Below are 7,858 nucleotides of genomic sequence, written 5' to 3' on the forward strand. Positions count from 1 at the left end.
TGTTTTTAACGCGACAATGGTAGTCAAAATACCCTTTAAGTCTTTCAAATAGGCATATTGTTATATGTAGATTCATTTATATATACAATACATCTAAAAGTACAAATATAAGTTATCCTTACATAAAGGGAGAACAATTGTCCAACAAGAAAACAAAGCAAACAAACAAACAACAACAACAACAAATCTGACTTATCCTGGGGTAGGAGTAATCATCTCTTACGTCCTTAAGCAACAAGGGCCATGTCCGTAGCATCAGAATTAGAGTAAAAGTCAAATGAACAACATCTTGACCAGAACTGTATGATTATGTATGTCTTGTCTTGAAAAGCAGATTTAAAAATTTTAAATTTAAAAACTTATGTTAATTGTTTCAATTCATACTATTTGCCATCTCTATTTGTTTTACCATGTGGTCAAATTTAATAAATGATTTTCTGTCTTTTATCACTATTTCATTTCTTAAAATTTTAATTTTTCTATGGGGGTGAAAAACAAATTTGGTCCAAGTTAACTATTTTATGTAATTATGATCAATTACATAATCATTACCATAATTACATGTAGGCAGTCCATACATTATCATACATAAGACATATTTTAATAAACCAAGATTTTGAATGTTATTGTTTGTTATAATTATTTTTTTTATAATTTTCATCGTGAAAAGGAAACGACATCGAGATTTTAGGAAACATGTTGTTTTTTAAAAGACACTTTTGTTAGGTCTCCCACGTCAATTACTAATTAAGAAAATGCACTATAGGCTTCCTCTCAGCCCAATTTTAAGGAGGCGTTTCCTTCTATCAGGCGCCTCTAGCTTGTGTCAAGTTGACCTAAAACGAGCCAGTGCACAGCACAAAGAAGCAGGGTCCACTGTCAGAGACACTGGACCCACAGCTTGAGGTATCGCTCAAAGTTACAGAAGAAACAGGGAAAGATGAAGGTGCTTTTAAAAGTCTGAAGGTTTGTTTATCTCCAGGTAGAGAGTAACTCCCCAGACATCCCTAAATAACATGACCAGCCCAGTTTAAGATGAGGGAAGTTGCCAACAGCCCCTTGTCAAAATAGGGTGCTAGCTGTTACTTTCGTATCCTTTCACAGTAGTTATTTTTACCATAAATATCTCAATAGTACGAGACAACGGTAACCTAGGCTGGAAATAGTTTAACTCTTAGCTGTCCTTAAGGGTGCAATGTCTTTCTTTCTTGGACTATTTTGTTCTCCTTTTCTGTGTCATAGATTCAGTGTCAACTATCCAGAAGGGTAGTTGATGAAAATTTGAAAGTTCAAAGTATTTTATAATCTCTATTGGGTCCAGACCTCAGGTGTCTAATTAGGTGCACTAACGCTTTGGGGTTTGTTTTAAAGCAAACCAAAGATGTGTAGGAATAGAGATCATGAACTTTGTTTTGGATAAGGCAAGGGTGAGGCTTGTTTCTCATAATAAGTCATCAGCCCCAACTAGAAAGTAGCCAAAAATGAGTGACCAGGAGGCTGGAATAGGCCCTAGTTCCAGCCAGAGGCAGAAAACCTGAAGACCCCAGGATCTGGATGTAGACTGTCAATCTCAGGTTCCTGTGGATTAAACCCAAACCTTACCTTGGTATGTGAATAGTGGTGGTAATGGTGTGGCAAATGACAAAAGACTCTTCTCTAGTTATCTATAGGGAGGAAAGAAGGCAAATAAGAAAAAGGATCTAAACTGAATTTTATGTGGCATACTAATAAAACCCCAGAACAGTGCTTGAACTGCTCACATAGACAATGATCACAAAACCTCAGAAGTTTCAGGCTAGGACTGGTGGCTGCTTAGAGCTTTAGTGTGCTCAGAAAGTAGTCCGACTCTAGGTGGGATGGAAGTGAGAAAAAGTGAGAGAGTTAGGTAAGGGGAGAGAGGAAAGATCACTCAAACAAGAGGGTTGGGATGAGGGACTCCACACCTCTCCCGGGTTCAGCACTAAGTCTTAGGTTGGGATTGATCAAGATGATATAAAAATAAAAGGGACTGACTTCTACAGAAGCAGGTTGTCCTTACATCAGAACAATGAAAGGCCCAATATCTTTGAGGCATAGGAGTCTTGAAGCTTTATAGGGCAGAAAAAGGAACTGTTGTGGTGGATGGTCTACAGATCTGTTCCCCTACAATTTAAAAGTCTAGACCATGTTGGTAGACCATACCAACATTGGTATGTTGACCTTTATTCTTATTAGGAACGTCTCAGGTCCTAACTTCCTACAGAAGATGTTAGCATGCCAACTTTTCCTGCTCAGAGTCTCTCAACTTACCTGAGACTTTTGGGTTTTGTACTTTGATTTTCATGGATAGTTATCAAACCCAGGATCTCACATGTACAAAGAATTTACCCACAATTGACTCAACTCCCAGCCTCCATGTGATTCACTTAAAAGTAAGTTGTTTCACTTCACCTTTATTACACTAGCATTGTAATAAGGATTATAAGAAGTTATATTTTTGAAGCATGTAATCCATTGTGGGCATATTTTAGCACTAAGCATTTCAATACATATTGTTTCTTGCTATATTATTCTTAATACAAATAATTAGGAGTAAGTAATATAAGCATAAATGTAAAAGTATATAAACACAAGTAATGCTCAATATCTAATAAGTTTTCAGCTTTGATTATTGAAAATGATTAAACATGAATGTGAGTGAAATTTTATAAGTAGTTGGAGTCCAAAGATGACATTTTGGGGAAAAAGAAGAGAACGGGAAATTTTGTTTCCATATATCCTCAGCAAGTGACATCACATAACTAACATTTCATATATCCTCAGCAGATGATATCATGCAGCTAACATTTCATATATTCTCAGCAAGTGATATCATGTAGCTAACATTTCTAAGTGTCACTGCACTTTTGTCATCATTATATCATTTTATTTGTGGGATAACTATTCTTTTCAAGGTACGTTTCCAGCTGTTTTCTTTAAGATAGAGAATTTCTCTCCAATGAATCTAATGACATTCCATTAAACACTGGATGCTAAAAATTTACACATTAAATACATTAAAAGTTTTACTTCTGTGTGTTTCCCAACTTGAGTTAATTCCTTTGAGAGTAATCAGTTTCATATACTATATTATTTAAAAGATTTGTTATAAAAATTTAGATATATAAAAATAAATATGCACCATTGGTAAGAATATTTGCTTATTCTCACACAGACCTTTATACGAAACCTATCTACCTTTCTTCTTCCCTCCCTCCTCCCCCCTTTATCTTCTTTTTAGAGAAGATCTCACTCTGTACACTCCTGGTAATTCTCTTGTCTCACCCTTCAGAGTGTTAGGGTTACAAGTGTGAGCCAAATCAAGTGTGTTTTGTTTGTTTGTTTTCAAATCAAACATAATAATCATTAAGCCATTCTTCTTTGTGTCATTCTATTTTCTCTGAATGTACCTGCTACTGTTGAATTTTGCTAATTTGGTATCTTTTACAGTATATGCAGTGTTCCTATCACCCTTATTTGTATTCTTCTATAACCTAGTATTGTCGTTCCTACTTTCAGATCACATGTATTGTTTTTCTACCCAGGGGGATAATGATCTTTTTAGAAACTGTAGGTTATTAGATAAAATCCAGTTCCAGGTGTGGAGTCCCTCTCCTTGAGTTGTTGGTCATGGGGCTCTCAGAGAGTGCTAGAATAGTACAAGCTCTTGCCATTACATTTGCTCGCCCACTAGAACTTAATGTTGAATTCCTGTTGCTGAAGATATCATATATTTTGGTCACAAGACATGAAAAAATCAAGCTGCTATCATAAACTTTCTTTTTTTGCTGGCTAGATTTCAAAGAAACATCAAGTTCTGCGTTGTCGATAGAAAACCAAACATCAGTGACCTTATTCATCTGTGAGTAGAATAATAACTGGCTTGACAAGATGTGTCCATGGATGGTACAGTGATGAGAATATTATGGGGTAACCAACAGCCTTTTGCTTGGATTTAGGGACTTCTTCACAGGATGGAAGTCATGTTTTGTACATGAACTTGGTCACTCATAGCTCAGAATGACATAAATAACTGGGGGGAGGGGAGAGCTTATTCTTATTCCTTTGATAAATGTACATGATATTAAATTATAATCTGAATACTTATTGTAGCTCTAAATGCTCATTTAAAAAACTTAGATCAAGATATCCTACATTCCAGCATGAGGTGGGGATGCACTTTTGAGGCCTCTCTCTATACTGAGAAGCTATTGGCTTCTCTGGTTGGACAGTTCTTCTTGTATTCTAACTTATCATCTCCTAATAAATCTCTGTGTTGCTTAAATTAAAAATGTTTGTCAATGTTAGCCTAACTATGAGTCATACAGCTGTGCTCATTTGGTTTCATCTTCTAAAATGAGTATCATGACTTTGTTTTATAAGCATTCGTTAATCCCTTTTAAAGTATGCCTGACCCAATTTTCTCCACAATACTAAAGCTATTAGCACTTAGCATGATGTACAAGGCACTGTAAAGTGCATCTCTATCTTCCCTCTTCAGGCCTATCTCCTCTTTGCTTTAGCGAAACTGATCCCCAACCCCTGCAGCATAGCTAAAGTAGTCCATAGCTAGGCTTAGGAACTTCATTCTACTTAGACAACCTCCTACCTCCTCTCATTCTTCAGACCTCCTTTCTATTGTTTCTTTTCCAAGGAAATCCCTCCTTCTTACCCAAGGTCTGGAGTATTTCCCTCTTCTAGGCCCTGGCTGGACAGTGCCTAGATTTTCCATTGGCGACATTTATCATAGTGACAGTACTGTAGTTATTCATATAATTTTGTCATTGAAGTCATTTTTAGTAAACTTTGAACATCAAAAAAGTGGGATTATTTGTTTGACCTCAAAATTGTGCTTTGAGTATTTAATAAAATGTTGGGAATATTGGAAATGCTGAGTGAATATTTTTTTGGATGATTTGCTGATTGAATGAAGTATTACTCCATCCTTTGAAAAAAATCAAATCAAGCACATAGTCTTCTTCCTCAGTATCCCACAGTCATCAAGGACAGGGGCATAAACAGTGGTTTATCTCTAGACAAGGAGTCTGGGAAGACATCCATTGTGTCAAGACATCACCCAGAACTTCCAGGAATCCATGGCATCCTGAAGCAGCTCTTGGCAGTTCATAGGAACCTACTATCTCTGACCTCCTGGTTCTTAAAAGCTCTGTCTTCTTTAAACACACACCAGGTCACTCTCTAGGGTGCTGTACCCAACTTCAGACCACTCTAAACATAGCCAAGATTTCTTTTTACTTTAAATTTATCTTGAAGAATAATCAAGTTGTTGAGCCACAAGGAATGACATACACTTTTTACTAAGATACCAAGTAGTCACTTTTATGTTAAAGAACAAGCAGTCTTGTGTTTGTTTTCTGACCTGTTTTGCAGGGAGGCATGAATTACAGGCAATTCTTTAATGCCACACGTCAAATTTGACAGTAAGGACAGTATCTTTATATAACCACACTGAGTAATTATTATTCAGACTCTTTCTTTTAAAAGCTTCTTTTATGGTGAACAACACTAGACATTGTCAGGATTTATTAGTTGTAATACTATGGTAATAGATTATGACATAAAGGATATTTTTTAAAGTTTATCTTTTTTAACTACATCAGTGAATCAGGTTTCTTTAAGTCCACCCCTTTCTCTTTTGTTGGAACTTTCAGAATTGTCCAAAAGGTTGTATTTGGGTGAAGAGAGGGTGAGACTCCACAGTACCATGCCAAGATATGCTTATTTTAAATGTCCTGCTAGTACAGCTTTGGCAAGGGCAGCAAGCAGGGCACCCCTGATCGTACCATTTCTCATGTTATGGTAGAGACAAGACATCTTCTTCCATAGTACTGTCCTATGTTTCTCTACAGCTCCATTCTCACACATGTGATACACACTATGACTATGTCTTTCTTAGATTTCAGCATGGATTGAACATGGCTTGTCTTGATCTGAGCTCTTCTATTTAGCTTTAGAGCTCAAGAGTGAAAGGACAAACACTAATCTTCTAACTAGGACTACCTCACACGAAAACAAATAACCCGAATAAAATGATCGTGGATGTGTGTTTAATCCTTGACTTAATTAGGGAAAAAAAATTTCAGAAAACTTTCATCTTCAGCCCTGAAACAGAATTCCAAGTCAGTGAAGACTTGTTTTTATATTGGTGGGATATCCTTCTTGTTTAATGTCATGGTGTTCTGGGTTGTCAGTGCATTGCCCCTGGGATAGAAGGAAGGTACCAGCCAATACCAGAGGATACAAGAGAGAAGGCGAGGTAACAGAACACCTGGGTTAGAGACATGGCCGCTCTCACGGAGGCTGTTATCTTCGACAATTGTGTGATAAAATCCAGCCAGTCAGAACTTAAACTACCATGTATTCCAAAATAACTTCCTAGCACAGTGTTAGAGTGTGTGCATATGTGTGTGGGGGGAGATGTCAGGGTTGCTCACAAAGGAAGCATTTGGGTTTCATCTGATTTCTTTTAATTTTTCTTTCTTTCCTTTTATTGCATTGTGGTTGACATTTCTCCAGTTATTATTTTTTTTAATTTTAATTTCAGCCACAGCATCACAAATTTTATAGTAGTATTCAGTCACAATGATGTGCAACCATCACTGACATGTAATTCTGTAGTGCTTTCATTACATCCCAATGAGACCTCAAACCTATTAAAATCTTGTCCATTCTCCTCAGCAGGCTATGGTGTTGGACAGTACAAACCTTTCTGTCTTTAAGAAACTAAGGACTAGTTTTTAATCTATATTTTCAGCTGTAAATTGACAAATTACAACTATGTATATTTAAGATCTATGATGTGCTATGATTTAATATATGTGTATATTGTAATTGCTACAATCAAGTAAATTAAAACATCCATCGTATCACATAGATTTTTTTTTTTAATGTGAGCCCACTGCCTCCTTGACCCTGGCCACCAGAGAGTTGGCCTTGGGGTCATGAGAGTGGATGAGCTGGCTGCTCCCTCACCAGCTGGAGCACCAGGGAGAGCAGGCCCTGCACCTTGCCTGGTCAGCACAGTAGAAATGGCCCTGGTGAAGGGGAATGGTGATCGGGCCCCGAGGGTGAGAGCTTGGGAGAGCTGGCCCTGCCACTTGTCTGATGTGAAGTGGTATGGGTGCTGGGGTGATGCACCCCTTGCTTCCTGTGGTACTCAGGAAAGCTGGCCTCCTGGGCCTGAGGGCAGGAGCACTTGGGAGAGTGGGCTCTGCACTTTGCTGGGTCAACAGAGTTGGTCCTGATGGTGAAGGCTTGTGTGAGCTTGCTCAGAGGTCAAGAGCTAGACAAGCTGGTCCAGCCCCTCGCAAGACAGCATTTGGGAGAGTGAGCCCCTGTGTCTTCACTGAGTAGAGGGGGCTCTGGAGGCAGAAACGTGCTTGAGTCATGCAGGTGGCAGGAGAGTGCAAGAGCTGACTTTACCTCCTGTTAGAGCGGCACTAGACAGCCTTACCAAAGCAGTGCTGGAGAGCTTCCCCTGGTGGTATGGTGGGAGAGCTAGTGAGGTAACTAACTCAGCTACCACCTAGGTTCAGATTCAGGGCCATGAATTGGTCCACTCCAAAATCTCTATCATCTAATGTTTGGGGGTAAGTGAAAGTGCCAGTCCTGCCTACCCCAAGCAGATCTCTATGACACAGAGCAACAACAGGAGGATCCAATATTGATGGTGTTACAGGAGCCAGAGATCTCAACCAATGATCTTTTGCAAATGAAGATGTGTGGACAGAGGAACATATTGTGGGACACACTGTGACATACTACAGATTCCAAAATGAGATGATTTTTATGCTTTGCTCTCTCTCTCTCTCTCTCTCTC

General features: G+C 38.4%; 1 long non-coding RNA gene across 5 annotated transcripts in view; it reads right to left on the reverse strand.

Moving 5' to 3' along the window:
- Window positions 1-1,620: 1,620 nt before the first annotated feature.
- The window catches only part of LOC116079980, a 205,338-nt gene continuing 199,100 nt past the window's right edge, over window positions 1,621-7,858 (reverse strand). For all 5 annotated transcript variants that reach the window (XR_004114262.1, XR_004114266.1, XR_004114265.1 and 2 more), the window contains one exon: window positions 1,621-1,664. This is a non-coding gene — a long non-coding RNA (uncharacterized LOC116079980). The remainder of the gene's footprint in view (window positions 1,665-7,858) is intronic.

This window comes from Mastomys coucha, unplaced genomic scaffold (genome assembly GCF_008632895.1).
Source record: "Mastomys coucha isolate ucsf_1 unplaced genomic scaffold, UCSF_Mcou_1 pScaffold6, whole genome shotgun sequence".
NCBI lineage: Eukaryota > Metazoa > Chordata > Mammalia > Rodentia > Muridae > Mastomys > Mastomys coucha.